General features: G+C 40.9%; 1 protein-coding gene across 5 annotated transcripts in view; it reads right to left on the reverse strand.

The window, feature by feature from the left end:
* Window positions 1-21,324, reverse strand: part of ZNF423 (zinc finger protein 423) — a 316,969-nt gene that overhangs the window by 294,563 nt on the left and 1,082 nt on the right. The window lies entirely within an intron of this gene.

A 21,324-nucleotide genomic window follows, 5' to 3' on the forward strand; every position in this document is an offset into this window, starting at 1 on the left:
TAGGGGCCCCACAGGCCAGATAGAATAGCCTGGCAGGCTGAATCCGCTTGTGGCCATATTTTGCCCACTCCTAGATTCATTCAAGTTCTGTTTTCAATTTCAACTCCATAGCTGTAGACAGCCTCCAAGAATTACATAAAACTCTGCTTCTTTAATTTTCAGGTACAGTTCTAAATTTAATCTAGATTCCGCAGATAAGTCATGCAAATCTACTAGTGCTCGCTAAAGACATATTGATGAGACAATGCTGCAGAGAAGGTCCCACACAAGCCTCTGTGTACCATATACACGTCAATGAAACTGGTACCCAGCCTTTCTCCTAAAGCAGTTTGCATGTGTAGATACAACACTGACCAGGTTTGCAAAATAAGACTTGAAAAATCTCATATTACTCTCAAGCTCAATTTACATACAAAGAAAGAAACTGGAGGGGGGTGCAAAGAGTAGAAACTGAGTTCTTCTGGATTGGCTATGCAAAATTTCATCAATGACATTTGCTCAGCTCTTCAGACAAATGAGGTATATGGCCCTCACCATTCTTCCATTGATTCTCCTAACTGCAAGAACCTAAGCAGTGATTTGCAACTATGATATTAGTCTCCATCTACCTAGATATTTATTCCATTTATCATCACAGATTACAAGCCTATTAAGTAGCTTAATTATGTTAACCTTATGTTAAAATAGGTGTCTATCTAGTGACATGCATGTGCAAGCCTTCTATTTGCACATATGGTATCTAGTACAGTGGATTCCTCTTATTGGAATCACTTTGGGAAACAGTGACTTTTTCTATCAACTGGCTGATTCCATTAAAAGAAGCCTGTTTTTTTTAAGGACACATATACTCACTCTTCCCGCATAGCCCCCTGACCCTGCTCATGCCTCTCTCACTCCCTTCCCACAGCCCTGCTGGTGCCCCTCTCCCCCCACCCACAGCCCCCTGCCGAAGAGGGCCCCCAGCCCTCAGGCATGGGGAGTGGGGCCAGATCTGGCATGGCACGCACTCCCAAAGGAGTGGGGGGTGGACCTGCACCCCCCAGATCTGTGCGTGGAGGTGGAGACAGGCACAGGCAGTGAGAGCAGCGGCATGGGGTTGTGCCCCACAAAGCTACTGTGCACACAGGGGGTATGTCACCAGGAAGCCCGGCCCCAGCCCTGCCCAACTCCCTCCCTCCCTACGGGGACTCAATTTCCTGCCCCCTACCCCCCACTTACCTGCAGAAGCTGCTCTCCGGCTGCCTGGGGCCATGTGCATGTACAGTACATGCACATGGCACCCATGCCTGACTGCCCTCCTCTCACTCCCTCCCAGGCCCCTGCAGGCTGGAACTCTGCCAGCCTGCAGAGGGCTCCTCACAAAACCGCAAAATCCCCAAGCTTCTCCGGTAAAATGATTCCACAAACCGAAAATTGTGATTCTAATATGAGCAATTTTTACATGTAATAATGGTTTGGGTTTTCCCATATTGATTCAAATAAGCGGCTGATTCTATTAACCAGCAATTCTATAAAGTGGAATCCACTGTAACACAAGTAAAGTATACCACAGGACATCAGTGGTTGTGATCCACAATTTCTTCCCCTTGTATGACCCTACTAACCCTACACACACAAGTAGTTTTCAACATGTGTGCTTCCCAGATTGGATCCTAAACTATCGTCTGGTATTAGCCCCTTCAGGCTATTTTGGTTTGCAGAATCCATTTAACCTATGGACTTTACTTTAAAAAATAAAAAAGTTTCAGTTTCAAATTTTTACAAAACTTTCAAAAGAAAGTTAATACACATGCATGATGGAAGATCAAAATATTTCAGCAAAGAAACAGATTTTGGATTTAAGCTTACAATAAATGGTTATAAAGACCATAAAAAAGATACATCCTTTCAAATAAAGGCACTGATGTCTCCTTTACAAAGCATATGGAAACATTTTGCCACAAAAAAGGTGAGACGGGGCAGCAGAATGGTGCCGGCCACAAGACAGCAAATGAACAGAAACAAAAAGGCAAAATAGCATAGAGGAGAGTTTCCATTTTCACCTATATAGAACATAAAAGGTATTATCTGCAGTGACCTCTTCATTATGTCTGCTGTTTTTGTCTACTGCAGTGATTTGCAACCAGTGTGCCATGACATCCTGGGGTGCCATGAGATCCTTTTAGGGTGTTGCAGTGTGCCACACAATATTATTAGCACTGTCACATGTGCAAACACCTAGATACAATTCACAACAAAAACCCAGCTTCCAGATAGAAATCCATAGTGATAAAAGCATTCTGACCTGTTGTGGTCTTTCTGGGTTCTTTGTGACAAAAGAACTGCTCTATTATTTTTCCATAGTCAAGAAACAAGAAAAAGCTAAGAGGGATGCCTTGAGTCTAACAAGCGGTGCTTGAATTTAAAAAGGTTGAGAACCACTGGTCAAGTGGAAGGACACAGCTGCTACTCCTAAATCTGCCGTATAGCAAATTTCCCATAAAGCCTAGAACACCTAAAGAATTCAGAAACATGTAAACCAGGGGCTGGCAACCCCACAGCATATGTGCCAGAGCATGGCATGTAGACATTTTGTTTGGCACTCCAGCCCTCAGGACAGATGGAAGGGAAGTCGCAGGGGGCCCAATCTTCTTTGTGGCAGCACAACCCTGGCCCCTTTCACACCATCCACCCCAAGGCATGCATGCATCTCCCAACAGCAATGGGTATAGACCCCAGTGCAGCCACTTGCAGCCTCCCAGCTGCCTGCCACAGCTGGCCCAGGCTCTGGGCAGGCACCTGCAACCCAGCCGGGGTGGCTCACAGCAGGTATTTTCATCTATATAGAACATAAAAGAAGGGGCTGCAAGCAGCTGCACTGGGGTCTGCAGAGCCCTGACCTGGCTCATTGCTGGTGGTGGGTGCACATGTACCTCAGGGCAGATGGCAGGGCCGCTCTGCCACAAGAAGGATGGGGCCCCTCCACCGTCTGCCCTGAGGCGTGCATGCACTCTCCACTGGCAAAGAGTTGGGCCGGGGCTTTGTGGACCTCAGTGCAGCTGCTTGCAGCCTCCCCACCACCTGCTGTGAGCAGCTCAGGCTCTGTGGCAGGTGGCAGGAGCCTGCCCAGAGCCCGGGCCAGCTGTGGCAGGTGGCAGGGAGGATGCAGGCAGCTGCACCGCAGTCCACAGAGCCCTGGCTCAGCTCACAGCCAGCGGTGGATACACGCGTGCCTCTGGGGAGACGGCAGGCAAGTAGTTGGGGCTGCACTGCCACAAGAAGGACCAGGCTCCTCGTGGCTCCCCTGCCATCCGCCCCTGGCACACCAACATCCTACAAGTAGACTTTACAGGGGGCTTTTGGCACTCTGCCCAAAAATGTTGCCAAGCCCTGACCTACACTAATATATGAGGGGTAGCTTAATGCAACCCCACACTAGCATTCTCTGGGCAAGGGGAAAACCAGAGAGAATAAATCTTTGAAGCCAGGCATCAGATAAGGAGATACAATACAGCTACAAAAAAATAAAAAAGATCAGTCATGATAACTGGTGAGAATCAGTGGGTTTGATTGTAATTTTTATAAACATACCTCACTTCCATTTTACTACAAGCCTCAAAACTGAAGACCAGTATCAGATTTAAACTAGAATTAAATCAGTATTTAAACTAGACTTCCTCTAAATGGTAACACAATGAACTTTTATCTCAAACCACATCAAGTGGACCCTTAATAAGACCGCAAATTCCATGCAGCATGTAGTAAGGAGAGAGGTCTGATGCCTATAAAACAAAACAAATAGCTTCCCAAGGTAAAATTTTTACCCTTTGGTTCACCCTCTATTCAGCCAATTTAGGTACTTTTTAAATTATTCTTTCCCTTGCAAGTTACCTTGAATTTACTGCTTGCTCCAGCAGTGCTTTAAGAATGTATTAGGTGAAAGGTTGCATGGTCTGCTCTATTCCCCCTGTCATACTGGCTGTGCTCCCTAGTCAAATCAATGATTGCTGGGGATGCATTGGTCTACAGGTCACTTCTGTTTTGTGGGCATGGAATCATATCACGATAGCTTAGACAAGTGCTTATTTTACACGGTGTTAACTCCTCCTCCTGCTCCTCCCACTAATACATATTGACATCAAGATTTTTTTTGTAGTTTTCCATAAATCTAAAGAGTAAAAACAAAAGCCTCATCTAAGGAAAACCAAGTAGGATGAAAACATCCCTGAAGGTATTTTACAGAACAAAAGCACTTTCCATTTCCAAAAGTAATATAGTACATATCATAAAGAGAGGGTAGAGAGGAGCATGGGAGGAACTCAAAGCAGGAAGACTTAATTAAAACTTCCACAGGCTAAAAATATGACAAAAGAAAATGTGAGGAAAGGGAAGGAACTTTTTGTCATGTGAAGGTTTATACATGAAACGTTATCTTTAATAATATAAAATAGGTTTATTCCTTGTTCTGCATGCCTGTGTGATACAGGCATTGAAATGGGCTCAGATCTATGGTTATTTGGAACAGCAGCAAAGACAGTGAAAGGAAGGAGTAATACCCTGGACATAGTGGGCACATCCACATATGCAGGCACATGCGCTTGCAGCAGCTCAAATAGAAGCAACACAAATTTGAGCTGGGGATTTTTGCCTCACCTTACATGCCCAGACATGCACTTTGGTGTGGGGCACGTTGTGCCACTTGGGGCAAAATCTGCAGCCAGGGGTAGCTAGACCCTGGGGCCAGCATCTGTGCTGGCCCCAGCAGTATAAAAACCTGCCCTGGCAAGCAGCTTGGGGCTACTTGCCCTCAGGAGCTTCTGAAGCCCAGCCTCAGTGTCTGGGGCCATTACCCCTTGTGCCAGCTGGACTGCTGAAGCAGCCCTGACCTGGAGTGGCCCCTGCCCCCTCTACCTACTGCAGCAGTCTGGCAGTGGGGGCTGCTGCCTGGGTGTGACCTGCTCCCACCTGCCCCCTTGGACCTGCGATCCCATGGCTGCACGCCTGGCAGACCTGGATGGGATGCCCCCAGTCTGCCATCTGGGCAGCTATCGCCCAGAAGTTGTGCTTCTTGCGGTGGCCCACACTGAACTGTCTGAGAGTGTCATCTTGGCCCCAAATGGCCAGGAGGTCAGCCACCTCATCTGCCCTCCAGTTGGGTCTCCAGTGCTGGCCCTGGACAGGCTCCTTTGCCCAGGTCTCGCCACTTGTCTTACCAGTGGAGATCCTGGTGTTCCCATTTAAAAATTGCAAATTGTCTGATAAGAAACCCAAATTCTTTCATTAAAATACCCAAAACAGTGTTCTGTCACTATTAAAATGAAATGCCACTGTATAGAGAGAGATCAATTGGGCAATGTTTTATTGATATATTTACAATTTTAAAGCAATTTGGAAGCCTATCAGTGTCTCATCATCAAAACAAAATAAATTCTAAATATCTATACACTTTGGCATTTACTTTTGGGTTTTCTGTCATAGCAAGATCAGAGCTGCCTCTACCCCCTTCACTCACCAGGATGTACAGCACTGAGCAGCACCGATATGCCAGTGCCCTATGCCTGCCCTAGCTCCTTACTTCCAACCCATGGCCTGCCCCCCACCCCAGTCCCCTCACTCCTGATCCACAGGGCCAGGTATGTGGGTGAGGGGTGGCTTGGGGTGAGGAGTTTGTGGGTGGATTGGGCGGGGGATGCTGTGTGAGGCAGGCTGCTTAGGAAGGGTGGGTCCCCTGCACCCTGTAGAGTGCAGCCCTCTGCACATTTCACAGACTGCCCCCTACACGGCCACAGCTCCCCCCCAGTAGCAGCAGGCATTGGGGTGCACAGGGCCTCCTGGCACAATCCCCCCCCCGTGGCACATAATGGCGCGGCTTGGCCTTGGCCGCCTAGAACCCAGCACTGCCATATCGCATGGGTACGGCCTGGCTCAGAGCAGCACCATGCACCTTCAGGAAGCTCCAGGCTACTCAAGCTGTCACCCGGGGCCCCATGCTGCTCACGGGGATCGCCTGTCGTGCCAGGCCAGGCCTTACATGCATGGAACCGGGCCAGCCCAACAGAGCATGGGGCGGTGCATGCAGGACCTGGCCCAGCACGGAGCACTGGGTGACAGCCCAAGCTCCCGGAGCTGCCCAAAGGTGCACAGTGCTGCACAGCACCAAGCCAGGCTGCACCGCGCAACGTGGCAGAGGCAGCTCCGGGTGCCAGGCAGCCAGGGCCAAGCTGCGCTGCCCTGCACCATGCAGGGGGGCTGTGCCAGAAGGCTCCAAGTGCCCTGACAGCGTCTGCTGCTACCGGTAAGCTGTGAGCTGTGTTGGGGAGCATATGGGCCCTAAAGAGGGTGGGCAGGGGACCCCCCCCAACCTACCCCCACTGCAGTCCCCCGCACCCTCACAGCCCCTTCTCCATCCAGGCCCCCCTGCCCCCACTTACCTGAAGTGGAGCCTGGGTTCAGGTCCCTGCAGCCTGCACCACTGTTTGCCCTGCATGGGCAGGCAGCCTGCTTCAGCACCAGGCCAAGGGGCAAGCATAGAGATGTTCTGGCTGGCTACCAGAGCGTCTCTATTTGGAGGACCCAAGCCTCCAGCTGCCTCAGGGCACGGTCCTGGATCATGCCCTGCCCTGCTTTCTCCTGCCCCCTTGCTTTATTCTGATACCTGGATATCCAGGTATCAAATTTTGAGCCCCTGATGCAAATATGCAGACCACAAAGGGGCCTCCCATTCCCTACCATCATCCTCTTGAACCCACAATACTGCAGTTAAGACCTCTTCCCCACATTTCCACTCACTCTAGAAGTATATATAACCTGGACAGAAATGCTGTTCACTCTGTGCATCATAACCCTTCCCCACCCCTACGTTTGTATAGTTTATAATCTCTTTGGGATAAGAACCGTCTACTACTCTGAGTTTCTACACTGCCTAACACCATGGGGCCCCATTTTTGGTTGGTTCTTAAATCCTCACAAACAAACATAATAAACAATAATACAGAAACCATAAAATATATTAGATAAACAGAGACACAAATAACTTATAGACTATTTTTTTTTTAGCGCCTGTTGTCAGAGTGCCTGTATATACACAAGAGGAAATAAAAGGTCTTCCCTATTAGAGGCCAGAAACTGAATTATATACCAAAATGCACAGCATTAAACCAAGAGGTTGAGAAGTGCATGTTGTTCTCATTTTTCCCGCTTCACTGCTGAGAGCACCAGTCTCAGCTACTGGACGTGGGGAGTGAGCTCTCCGTTACTGCACCCCTTTATAGCATCCTGAATCCACTACTGCATTTTTCATCACATACAAAGCAACCATGTAATTTACATTCATTCTAAATGAATTTCAGATTAAGGAAAACAAAAGCAAAATTGCTTTCTAAGAACAGTGTCTTTTTTACAACATACTTTATCAACCCTGCCTCACAAAATGGCAGCTGCCTCTGCAGACAGGCAAACTATTTAGCATACCTGCAGTACTGGGGAAGCATAGTAATACTGCTGCATAGTAATACACAGTATATGTTTAAGACGAACAGGTTTCCCTCGCCAACCACAGTTCTGAGTATCCAAACTTAATATTCTATATACCACTTTGGCAACAACGGCATAGTTTTGAGTAACCACCGTTTTCCATGGCCATGCATCAGCCCACCACCTGCCATTTCAAATCACCAGAGCTCTTGCTAGCCACCCATGGTGCTCCCATCTTCTCATGCATACCCAGTCTCCCGTTATGCTTCACACCATTAACATCCAGTCACAGGTGCATTTTTCTCATGATTTCTTTGTGATTCTTGGATTTTGCCCTTAATCATGGCCTCTAAGCACATGAGTGGAGAGGGTGAGCAATTTGGAAAGAGGCCCAGGAAAATGATGTCTTTGGAAACAAAATTGGAGTTGTTGGATCATCTAGCAGGTGGAGAGAGTGGGGCGAACATAGGAAGGCATTTTGGTGTGAATGAATTAAGGAAAGAGAGGCTACTATTAGGGCTAGTGTTGGGAGTGGTACACCAGGAAGTGCTAAAGTTTCTTTAAAAGATCCACTACTCAACAATGAATCTTTTTTTAAGCTATTAAAGGTAAATAAAAATGACTTTTATACACTGTATGTTCCCTTATTATTCAAATTGAAGTCCCTAACCCCATTTTTCCCATAAGCCTTTTATCTTACCAACCATGGTTTTGTCAAACATGGGAACTTTCAGGAACCTAACCCCCATGGTTGGTGAGGGAAATCTGTATACCTTACTTTCCAGGTTGGCCTAGGGCCAGGTCTACTCTTCAAGTCTTTTGCTGGTATAGTATCTTAAAATACAATACCAACAATGTACCCCTAGTGTGAACACACCTGAGACAGACTAAAACAGGCTGCTGATGGCATAAATTATTCCAGCCTGATCCTCCTCCCCAACAACCAAAACAAGCCATGCTGATGAAAGCTCAGTTTTACCACTAGAACTGAGTCTATACTAAGGGCACCTATACATGTGATAAAGCTCTGCCCTGACACGTGCTAATTAGAAAGCCTCAGAGCACTCAATTAATCGAGTCTGCTAGTGCGTGCTAATTAGCACAATCCAGAAGCCTCTGTGTCACATGTATTCAGCATCCCCACATTTCAAAATAGCGGTGGCATCGCTTTAACTCAGGGGTGGGCAATTATTTTGGGTAGAGGGCCACTTACTGAGTTTTGGCAAGCCATTGAGGGCCATGTGACAGGCAGCCAGGGGAAGATAAATATTAGTTTTCTAAATTTGTAGGGGCCTCGCTGGCCAGATAGACTAGCCTGGCAGGCCACGAACGAGCTTTAGTTAAAGTGTCCTTGCCACCATTTTGAAACACAGGACGCTGAATACACATGAAGCTGCAGGCACTTTATGTAGAGCAGCTCTCAAAACCACTCTAATTAAAGCACCCTCCCCCTTCACTCTGTATAGACACATGTATGGGCACATGTACAGACACCCTAAGGGTTTTGGCCAACACTCCTACGATGGCAATACATTACACCTCACCACAGCCCTGATCGACATAGCTATGATGGTAAAACTATTCAGTGTAGACCTAAGGTGATATGTATCTGCATCATTCTTTCACAAGCACTCCTTACTTATCTACTCAGGCAAAGCAGTATGTAGCAAAGTGACAGAAACCAGAGTCTACAGTCAAAAGATGTAAGAACAGGTCTTGCTGAAAATGGAAAAGTGGTTTAAATGGAAATAATCCAAGCACTAAACACCCTTCAGGAAATACTTTTCTCCATTATTTTTAAATGAGATACTGTGGCTTTAAAATAAAATATATTGCCAATAAACTGAAATTATATGTTATATATACATATTCTAATGTAACTAAGTACTTCAAAATTGGTCTGATTTTCTTTGGACCCACTACGATCTGTCCTTAGATTAAGAATTATGGTATTCAGATTGTACCTCAAGATAAACTTTCATTAGATAGCGTTTTGCTGGGAGACGCATCGTATTTATTAACTGGAATATTCAGCATCCTTAGTAGCCCAGGCACACACTGGATTAAAAAGGTAGCAGAATAGCAGTAAGTCAAGGCTTAATATTCTGCAAAAATTAAAACGATAGACCCTATATTTAAATTTTTAAAATTTTTAAGTGGACTTTTAAAGCAGGTCTGTGAATGACAACACAGATAAATGATTTTGCTTCCCCTTTCCTCATAAATCCCTGAATAAAATCATAGAACAGATTCTTTTCTGGAGGTAGCTGGTACCTTAAACTCTGTTGGAGGTAATTGTTACTCTACCCTCTTTCTGCTTGTTTGCTGTGGTTTTTTTGTTTTGATTGCTTTATATACTCCAATGAGACAATAATAGTTTTAAAACAACTGGTCTAATGTCCTCAGTTCTGCCACTAATAGCTATGAAACACAGAGCATTTCTTGGATGGATGTGTATGGGATACAAAAACCTCATTTCCAATTTGGCATCTCAAGGAAGACAGGGTGGTTCAACAGCAGGTGACAAATTAAAAGCTCATTTTTCTATGCATTTTCTTTAGAGCCACATTTTGAATACAGACCCACTGGCAAGAAAAACCAAAAACCCCAAACCAATGATCAACTTATTCTTTACAAAACAAGAGTGGGGTCTTCAGGTTAGCTCCTTGTACATTTTACCAACACGCTGCAAATCCTGCTGACATAGCTTCTATAATTATGCTACAGATAGTGGCACAATTGAATACTGCAACTAAAAGGATATCTTTCTTCAACTTGTTTTCTTGTTTCCCCAAGGTCTCTTGAGGAGCACCTTAAATAGCAGTAAGGGAAGTCTCTATTAGACATATCAACACTGTAGATAACATGCCAAACAAGAGTTGGCTAGAACCAAAAGATTTGCACAGATCTTTCCCAGCTGCTCCTGGCCAGCTCCCTTGCATCATTTCTTCTCCATTGTTAATTGGTCCTAGTACAGGATACAAAGTTCATTTAAAGTGGTAAACTATACTGTAACTTTCAGAAAGCTTTTATAGATCTTCCGTGGATCTTGGTCTCTGACTTCACTGCTCACCAGGTTAAAATTTATTTGCATTGCGGGGGAAAAAAAGAGACAGAGAAAGATGCTAAAACAGAAGCTTTGTTTTTAACATTTATGGTTATAAAAATGCAACCATCAACCAAAAAACACAAATATTTTTTAACAAAGGCTGTGAAATGCCTGTTAAACAAGAAAGAGAAATTTGGAAAGAAAAAAAAACCACACTCTCCCTGAAATCAAAAAGGAAAAATAAATTAATTTTAAACACAAGTATTAGTTAAACTTCACCATAATATTAAAAAATGGAAAGCAGAGCTGTGTTTTATGAGGCTTGCATTATTGTACTGTATTGCCAGAGTGCCCAGGAATTTCAGATTAAGCCTAATTCTTGACTGTAAGAAAGATGCATTTTTATATCAAGGTACCTATATCCCTTTCCCATCTGACTAGTTTGCTCTACAGAGGTAAAAACTACTCATGTCCTGTCTCTACAAGGATCTACCTCAAACATAAAGATGCACCATTTCAGCAGTGAAAAACCTAGCCTAAAATAGGCAACATAAAGCCTGTATACTTTTCAGAGAAATGGCCACCCTTCCCTGGATCTTCCTTCTAATACTCTTAGACTAGAGCACTCTCCCACATCCCGCACATCTCCTGGGAGAGCAGCCTGGTCAAAAGAAACAGGGGAAATCATGAAGACAAGAGCATACTATTTCTAAAGAAAGGAAGGAGGGTAGAAACAAGCTCTCTGAATGTGAAACATATCCACAACAGCTGACAACCAATAAATATAAACTTCACACTGAAGCCAGTAAACTTTCACTCATGCAAGTAGATCCACTGAAGACAGAAGAACTGTTCCCCTGAATAACAGTTTAAATAAATGAGTTAAGCCAAAACTGCCTTTACCTATAAAACAATTCTGGCTCCTACCCTGGGGGTCTTTAAGAAGAGGCTTGATGCCTACCTAGCTCAGATCATTTGAGCCCAGTTTTTTCTCCTGCCCAGGCAGGGGGTCGGACTTGAAGGTGTACAAGGTCCCTTCCAACCCGACTTCTATGATTCTATAATTAAAAATAAAGAAATACACACAAACACATCATAGGTAAACACACACAAAATCCAGGTCTTTTTCCATTGATCTCCAAAGAGAGAACAAGTTCATTATAAGTCTACAGAGGACAAGACTAGACACTGCCACAATCATAAAGTAGTTGAAACTTCAAAAGTCAATCTCCTAAATATTTATTTTAAATTTTCTTTATATTACGTTTTTTGAGGATATTTTAAAAATACCTGTGCACTGCCTGGTAGGAAAATACAAACATTTTATTTAAAACTATACAGAAACAAGACTTTTTTTTGTTTAGACATTTTAAAAATGACTCAGATATATATCCTATTTTCCTTTATGCTACTTGTTTCCTCTTGTTTTAGAAGTTTGTTTACCTTTCCAGGTGTCTTTGTTCTGGTAAATTTAAATTTGAATTTAAAAATTAAAAATAAACATATGCACACTTCCAGATGAGCTGCTGATGGTTGTGCCAAGTGTTGCATCTAATCATTGGGTAGCAACACAAACAGTACTGAGCTACAAGCACCTTTTCCTTCTTACTTCCCTGTTGCTTTTTTCCCTTTAGTCCTAGCATATCTTAAACTTAGTTTTCTTCCATTTTTCTTTGTTTACCGTTTTTTCCCCTGAGTGTTAAATATTCATTTTTATCTAGTAGGTATTCCCTTGTCCTCTTTTTTTTTTTTTTAATTTGTGGAGGGAGGGGGAGTTACAAGGAGACAGAATATTGTTTCCTTCAGCTCACATTTTACCCACTTCTTGTAAGTGAATGTTAAATACACCTTTCATCTCCTGGGGTTCATTCACTGCCATCTTATAAACTTCAACAGCACAGTTTTTTCCTCTGCCATTTTAGCCTGCCCAGTCTAGAGCAAGAGATTAGATCAGGAGTGACCTGACAAAGCAAGCAGATGAAGGAAGGGATGCTTTCTGTTGTGTTGGGTGCTGAGTACTCCCACTGGTCTCTGTACTTCATATGCTCTCTCTCACATGGGTATTGTAAACACAGAGAATAAAATCCTAGCTTCATTGAAGTCAACAGCAAAACTCCTACTGACTACAACACGGTGAGGATTTCATCCTAGGAAACCACCGGACCCATTGCTACATCACTGATATGAATGGAAATTTTTCCATTGATTTCAGTGGGTGCTGACTAGCACCATAAGTATTGTGTACCAAGTCTGTCTTGCTTAACATGAGGACTTCTATACTTTGTCCACCACTGAAGAGAAGAAAGTCCCGCTACTCACTACACTGAAAGCAAAACAAAACTATCTTTATGTAGATGTGACTCAAATAAAGGAAAGTGAAGAGCATCGATAAATATGCAAAACTGGTTATTCAAGTACCAACCAGAATAGGGATGGGCCAATCTGTGGCACACGTCACCAGTGGTATGAGCCTTGCATGTGGCAAACAGCAGATCAGGGAGAGGACAGGCAGCAGAGTGGCAGATAAAGCAGAGAGCAGAAAGCAGAGCAGCAAATCAGGTAAGGGAAAGGGATTGCAGTAGCACTCAGGGAGGGGCCAACGCTTAATCTGTGACTTTCCTGCCAAAAAGGTTAGCCCCCACTGACCTAGAACAACCCTTTTAGGTACTGCCTGGAGTCTCAGCCACTCTTTGCAAATATTTTTTTACACAACAATCTATGACATTTTTGTGAATCCAATCACCTTAATGGTTAAACTTGCCTCTCCAGTGGAGATTCAGTAGAGAGAGATATTCATGAGTAAAAACAAATAATGTCAACATATTTGCCCAAGTCATATAAATTATTTTCTTTTTTGTCCATTGTGTATTTTAAAACAAAAATATAGAAAGCAGTACTGGGCCAACTGAAGAGGTTAATCTAAACCAAACTCATACTGCAGCACTGTAACTGGTTAGCTGCATCTTTGTAACAGTAACACAATTTCAGTAGTGGGCAATGAGTTTTCCCCAGCATTCATATCACACAACTAAACAAATATTTTTTCTCTGTAAAGTTATATCATTCATCTCTTCAGCACCTTAAAATAAACACCTATCTTACTTTTTCTGGTCTAAAAATGAATCTGTTCTTCTTAGAGAAGCTGTTTTGAAGAAGAACAATTATTCAGGCATCTTCAATTCCAGAAAAAAACTAGTAAGTTAAGTTTCTAACCTAGCAAGTTAGTGCTGTTGGGACAGGAAGGATCAACCCCAATAGAAATTCACCCATCACAGCCTGCAGATGAGATGGGGTCTAAAAAAGGGGTGATAGACCAAAGGGTTGAGACCAGTTAACCCATTACAGCATCTAAAACACAGCACTATGACCTCTTAGTAGTCTTTTTCCAGTAACAGAAACACTCTTCTGTCACAAAAGCTCTATTGTGTTTTTACTTGCCAGTCTACTTTGATAGCAATAGGTCTTTTACTGTTTGTACAGCTCTTGAAAGTACCGTAAAGCATTCACTATTCACCTGTCACACAACACAAACTGATCCCTTTGAAATGAAAATCTAAAAGTAAATGTGTTAGTCAATGTCTGCTGCTGAAACAAGCAAGCCCAACGACCAACTATAAGCCTTGAGGCAGGTAATTCAGTTCAACATGAGATTGGTGAACAACAGTATGTTTTATTTAATTAGGATGAACAGTAGAGATAAGCCTCACAGCAGGGCGGGTAATGACAACATTTCAAAAATAATTCGTGCCCAGGTAACAAAAGGGCAAATTTCAATTACATAAAAAGCTAAAAAATTGACTTAATACATCCAAAAGGGAAAAGAAAAAAATTAATAATGGTACAGCATATGATTAACAAGTGGCATTTCCAAACACCACATATTGTTCTGTTGCCTAATAGGTAGCTAAAAGGCAAAAAGCTTTTGTTCCCAAGCAAACATGAACAATGTAATGAAACTACTTCTGGCTAAATTCAGATGAGTATGGCGCGCGCGCGTGTGTGTGCGCGCGCGCATATATAAAATATAGTCATATAGAGGGAAGCTAGCAACACTCATTCATTGTACTGCAGCAATATTTGGAACCATTCTAATGGTACTGACCCACTTCCAACCACACCCAGTCCCTATGTATGTATTTAAAAAGCATTAATTTGGGATGAGCTTAGCTTTAGCTGAAAATATCACAAGAGGCAATCTAATGCACTGATACCCTTTCCTTAACCCACTCTGTAAAATAAAATGGCCCTGGCAAACCATCAACATTCTTTGCTGCAAAAAACACATTCAAGCGTAGACAAGGAACCATAGCCCTTTAAACTGATTTTATTTTTCTCTTGTAAGGGAACAGTAAGCTCATTTGTCACTTTTACAAATGGGTAACATGAAAGAAGATGTGCAAAGTATGAATGTATTCCAAGGCTTTGGTACCTAAAATTATACCAGGTACAATATAGTAGGAACCTTACTATTTCACTTCCTAATCCACGACCTCGATTTTACACACACACCTAGCCATCCACCCATCCATCTCACCCCATTTGTCAGCAAAGATTTAATAGAAGCGGGTTGTAACAAGTCTCATACTACAGTGGGTTGTAACAGGTCTCATACTACATTTCATTACTCCAGCACATTTACTAGGATAGCATGAAACATAAAAGCCATCCTTTCTCAAAGGCATTTGAGGGGGGGGCATTAATAGATTGATCAAATAAATGTGGGGGTCAGTCTGAGGTTTTATAAAGGTTGTTCAATTATTGTGGTTAGTTAATACATTTTGTTATGAGGGTATTAAAAGGTCACAAAGAAATCTAAAAATTTAGCCAGAATAAATATAGTAATTTATATATATGTATAATTTGTGATGATGCATAAAAGTAATCTTTTTCTTTTTTAAAAAGATAGAATACAGTGTTTTGTATATTTTAAGAAGCTGTAAAACACCAAGAGTGTGACTCTACAAACTTAAATAATAAGATAATTAACTAAAATACTCTTGTAACAACTGAGTTAACACTTAACACCTATGCCAACAGCAAAGGTAAACCCCGGAATGCAAGTAAACATTTCCATTTATGAAACCAGTAACTTTGAGTTACACTTTTTAAAATGTTTATTGTAACTGCTGATCACTGAATGACACCCTCTGCACTTCTCCTTCTTAAATGGTTTCAGTCTTGTTAAATCAGATTAAGTTTAAAATAAAAGTTTAGTTGGTACCAATCAATGGGCAGAGCCAAGCCAAAATCCAATCTGTAAAACAATTTGTGTTTACACAAGCTTAACTCATCTACAAAACATCATTTTTGTATCCAATTCAGAGGATGGCATGAACAGCTGCTTTCACTTCAAGACATTAATTTTCAATTATTGAAGAAAAACAAAATAAATCCTAACAAATTACTGGTAACTGTGGAATCTTTTGTTACTCTATTAGTTTATAATAGTAATTTAGAAATCCCACAATTAACATCCTAACAAGGGCTTTCTGATGGTTATTTGTCATTTGAGGCAATTCAATAATGAATGTTCTTTATACTGCTCTGATTGTATACATTTTTTTAAGGAAGAAGGTAAACTACCTCTACTAGTAATAACTGCTTTGTGACATTTTCCCCACAGTTAGAATTGGATCCAACATCGCTAAAATCATTAGATGCCTACCCCCCTCTATTTTTTACATCTCTCACCTCATCTGTTTCATGTTCTTTACTTTTTCCTAATATGTAATACTTCTGTCCACTAGTACCAATGGGACTACACCACAATTAAAAGATTTTTTCACACAAGCATGTCAATCACTAAACCAGTTAAACACCACAAAGATCCTCCCCAGGAAATGATGGGGGGTGGGATTCTACATCTCACAGGAAAACCTTACTGGACTCAGATCAAAACATGCACACTAAATTAAAAACTACTAAAATAAAATATCTAAAGGCCTTCCTTAGTACAATGCATATATTCAATGTTTTGATGGCATCACCACAGTATGAATTGCCCCCATCTCCAGTGATATCAAATCCCAAAAACGCTACACTTGATAAAGAGCAATCAAGACTGTAATCATATTTTATATGAGATTTATCTATTTTAGCTTCTGTGTTCACTATATCAATAATATTCCACCGAAACTTGAATGAACTGTAAAATTAAAGGATAATCATACAAGTCTTTTGTACTTGGCAATTATGATTATACTTGTCAAAATTTAATTTGTAGAATGTACTGTTCCAGTACCTTTAGGTTCTTCTCTATCAACTGGGAAAAAAAAAGAAAATTATATCTTTAAGACAAGTATGAAAGACATTGTTACTTCCACAGTCAACTCTGTAACTGAGCTCCGACATTGTATAATTGACTTTGCAAGCAGAACAACAGCAATATAACAAAGAAAATGTCAGTGTTTTCACAGCGCTAATCTATAGCACTAGGAGGGCCTCCTGCTGTCAGCCAGAGCTGACAATACAATAGCTTTCAAAGGGATATTACCATCACGCTTTTATTCTTGACATCAATCAAGACAAAGAGAATCCTTTTCACAAGACATTAAAAATCAAACCTTTGTATGAGCAGATAGGTAAAACATCATTCCTTTAAAGAAGATCATTCATAGCAATCAACTAATTGGAACCTGGCAAACAGTTGCAGTATTTTTATTTACTTTGCCTATAATGAAGAGCAACCTTGTTTTTTTGACTGACACAAATGAGGCAGGTAGGCTGTGAATCAAAAGTTTCTATCAGCATTTTTTGCCAACGGAAAGCAAAAAAAATGACAGCAACTCTACAACTTCAAGTAGGATAACAAATCTAGACTTAATTAGTGCATCCTTTTTGCAAAACAGTTTGATTACTGACTAGCATGTTTATGCACAAAATACCATTGCAATCTGACAGCAATTTGCAGAACTGTCATATTCAGCAACTAAAGTACATCTGATGCTTAAAACCTTGTTCCAACCTCAGCATAGTTCCCATAAATTGTATTCAAGTAATTCTTCAATTATAATACATAGAATTATGAACCTATGGTTCATAATTACATAGAACCTTGAACCTATGGTTCTACCACCAGGAGCCCAGGATCTCAGATTCCCTCTTTTCTTCTATTGGTTCCAGAACATGAGGAAGCTATAACATGATAAACTAGTATTTAATACAGGATTCAACAGAAAACATTATTCATCATCTCCATATGACAAATGGCAGCTTTAGAATAGAGCACCTCTAAACCTGGTAGTAGAAAACAAACTTTTAAACAGATTTCCTTCTAACTCATCAAAGATTATATCCATCAGAGAAGTTAATGGCTTGTTTTAACGCTCTGAAAAGCGGTTGTGCATCTCTCTCCTTTACAAACATTAACTTAAACAAGCCATGAACCATACATTACAAAAGAAGATTCTGAACAACAATGAAGCGTTTAAGCTATCATTACTTATTTCAGTAGTAAAAGAAATCTTTAGCATTGTTATGCACTTTGAAACACTGTAACTGCTAACTCTATATTTATACTATCAACTCTGTAATTTATTTTTACAAGTTACCAAGGACTCTCCTGTTAGAAGTTTGATTAGAATATTTTGCTTGGTTTCAATTCATCAACTATAAGGTTGGATTCCTTTAAGTTTACACATCCAAAATTAATGGTTAAAATAAATCCATGCGTTTAAACCCTACATGAAGGAAAAATCCACAGCTACCATTCTAAATGGATGGTTACAGATACAGTAATTATTGCAACTTTCTATTAGACTGAACCAAATGCCTAATATTACAGAACTCGGGTATACATTAGTGAAGGTCTGTTCTCTTATCCAATTCTGTTTTAAATTACTTCATTTTAAATTATGTGGAATGAATAGTTGGCAACATTTTATACTTCTGTATATGTACCTCCACATCTGATACTTCCTGTAATGTCAAAAACTGTCCATCTTTCACTGTTGATATGAAGACAACTTGTACTTCATCTGTGAAAGAATCCCTTTCATCACTGGTGCATAGTAAGCCTATTTTACTACTTAATCTTTTTGCATAGAAATGGGTGCAGAAATAACAACAATACTAAAAGCTGTTTTACAAAGTAAAATAAATAGAAATAAAAACAGTAAATTATTTGAATCCCTAAATGCTACACATATATCCACATAATTTACACTTGTTTTCCTTCTCAGCTGAATTGGGAAACCTGTGACCTCAGAGTGCCTTTATTTATTACATCTCAATTATTTCCATGGAAACATGGATTGTGGCAATCTACTGGGTTGCTAACTCCCTAGACCCAAAATGTATATATGATGGACTTTATAAAAACCAAAGATATGGATGATCAAAAGAGAAGGAAGAAATTCTGCTTTTATAAACTTGAGTTACACATACAAATATAATTTTTGATGCACATTTCCAACAGTCCGCCAATATGCAAGTCATTCTCCAGGCTGCAGGTTAGCCAATTAATTTAATTTATAGTCAGTTTTTTCTGGAGCTAAAAACACATGTCTTGTAATCAGAAAGCTATAGAAATACCTAGTCTTTTATAAAAGTAGGTACAGTGAGCATATTTCTAGCTATTTCCCCCTTAAAAGGGAAATATTTTATTCTGGTTATCACTTGCCACTATTGCAATTGGTATCAATGACACCTAATTCAATTTATTAAGGCACCACTGCAAATGACAGTACCTATTATAAAAGGATTGGGGCTAAAATTATCAAAATAAGGCATTAATGCCTTGAGATGAAAGCTGACACCAAAAAGTAAAGATGAACGGGGAAAACAAAAGAATAAGTGTCAAATGTTGAAAGTTATTAATTAAGAAGGTATCAAAGGTTATTGTTAAGTTAGCTCTTAAAACTAATATGGTTTTCATTGTCACTTAACTATTTCTTGCGTTTTAAATGTGGCACATTGTCACAGAACAGAATGTTTTAAAACTCCAGAGGCATGTCCACCAAATGTGAGCTCCTCATTCAAGGGAAGTCATGACCTGAGGCCTGCATGTTTTTTTTCAAACTGTGATTCTTTTGGTTTCAAACATTTTCAGAACATCCACTAGAAATGTCACAGTTCTGTTCTTTCTTCCTCCTCTAGGCTGTAACATTTCATATATCAATTACAGAAGTACTACTTTTCACAGGAAACTGTTCTGAATTCCAGAGGTCCAGAATAACACACTGTTAAGCTGGCACACAGGAGAGATACTAAAAATACACTATTAGTCTGTAAGAGGCACATTCAAGTGTTTTGTTTAAGGTGAAGATCTTACTTCCATAATACCTTCAAACACATCTCTACAAAAAGATTACCTACCCCCCAATTATTTTGATATATTTTAAAGCTAATGTTATGTAACAGCACTTCATCTATAATAATTTTCAAATACATCAAGTATTTCACTTGTTAATTATCAGTGTGATTAAATGAATGCTGGTCATTCTCCATTTACATGTTATTTAACAATGAAGAGTTCATTGTTTTTGTTCAATTAAAAACACCAGAAGTTATGACCCTGTCTGTGCTGCTATAACAAAGACTCCAGACCAGTAAGTTTATGATTAAGTGCTTCTACTTTATATACAAGACAATAAAATGTTAACCAAACATTATCCTAACCTCCTAAAGGCTTTGAGTCCTAAGGATTCTAAAATCAATGCTACCATTGTCACATCAATGTACTTAAAACCCTTAAAATGCAGTTCATACAATAGAGTACACAGCTATACTGAACAGTTATCTGTGCATTTTGTAGGTAACTTTTTCTTGAAGAAATAAATGTCAGATTTTAAAATAGCCCTGAAGTCTAAATGCTGAAAGAGTTTATTATGCCCTACAGAATAAACATTGTGCAGGAGTTAAGTTTGCACTTCCATTTTAACATGTTACTTTCTACTATGGTCTGCTTGTCCCTAAAGCTAACTATTACCTCTTCGATTCCTGAACATTACTATTGGTTAGATTTAAACCCTAACTGACATTATTTGACTATTAAAGAAAAGGATTTTATTTCATTCTTCCTTTCTTTGATAGTTTACCTAGTGTTGGACAATAGGAAACAGGTGAAGGGAACACCATTGTGAATGGTACAGAAACCTTAATTTCAGCTACCAAGATACTGTTTTCCCCTTTCTCCTCAACTGTCATTTTCAAACTATAAGACCCTGAGCACCAGGAAGCTGCAAGACTGGAGGACGTTAACTGATAAACTTTTTATTTGTCTTTCAAAATTATTTTCCTGGAGTTCCCTCTGAGAAAGAGACTTTCAATCAATTGCAATAGTCTGCCAAATTAGTGAACTATGTCCTCAAGAAAGACTTGGCTGCATCTATCTTTGATTTTTCTCATTCAGCCTCACCTTACTTCTGTTTTAACATGTTCTGCAAGGAAGTTTTCCTAGTAGTTTTCCACCCCCCCCCCAACTTCTGGCTTCAAGTTCGTTGTAACCTGACATCATAACTGCTTGGCTTAAAAGGGAATATGATATCACAAACACATGATATCACATACACACCCTATTCAACAGCACGGGGAACCTCTCTAGCCAGAGAAGTGGGAAGCGATCTGCAGAGCGCAGAGATCCTTGCTTTTATAACAACAAAAAACGGGGGGGGAGGAGGACTTCTGCCAGCCCCGATTGGTGCCCAGCTCACACTGGCACCAACTTTGTGGCCCTACATCTCACCCAGCAGCACTTGAGGTGCAGGGTCAGAGGGAAGAGGATCCAGGCCCGGCGGGTCCCGGGGGAGGATCACACAAGACACCGCTTTGCTGCCGCCCCCTTTGTTCGGGCACCCGCCGCCCCTCCGCCCGCAGTCAGTCCT

This window comes from Crocodylus siamensis, chromosome 9 (assembly GCF_052110815.1).
Source record: "Crocodylus siamensis isolate JL-2025a chromosome 9, ASM5211081v1, whole genome shotgun sequence".
In the NCBI taxonomy this organism is placed as follows: domain Eukaryota; kingdom Metazoa; phylum Chordata; order Crocodylia; family Crocodylidae; genus Crocodylus; species Crocodylus siamensis.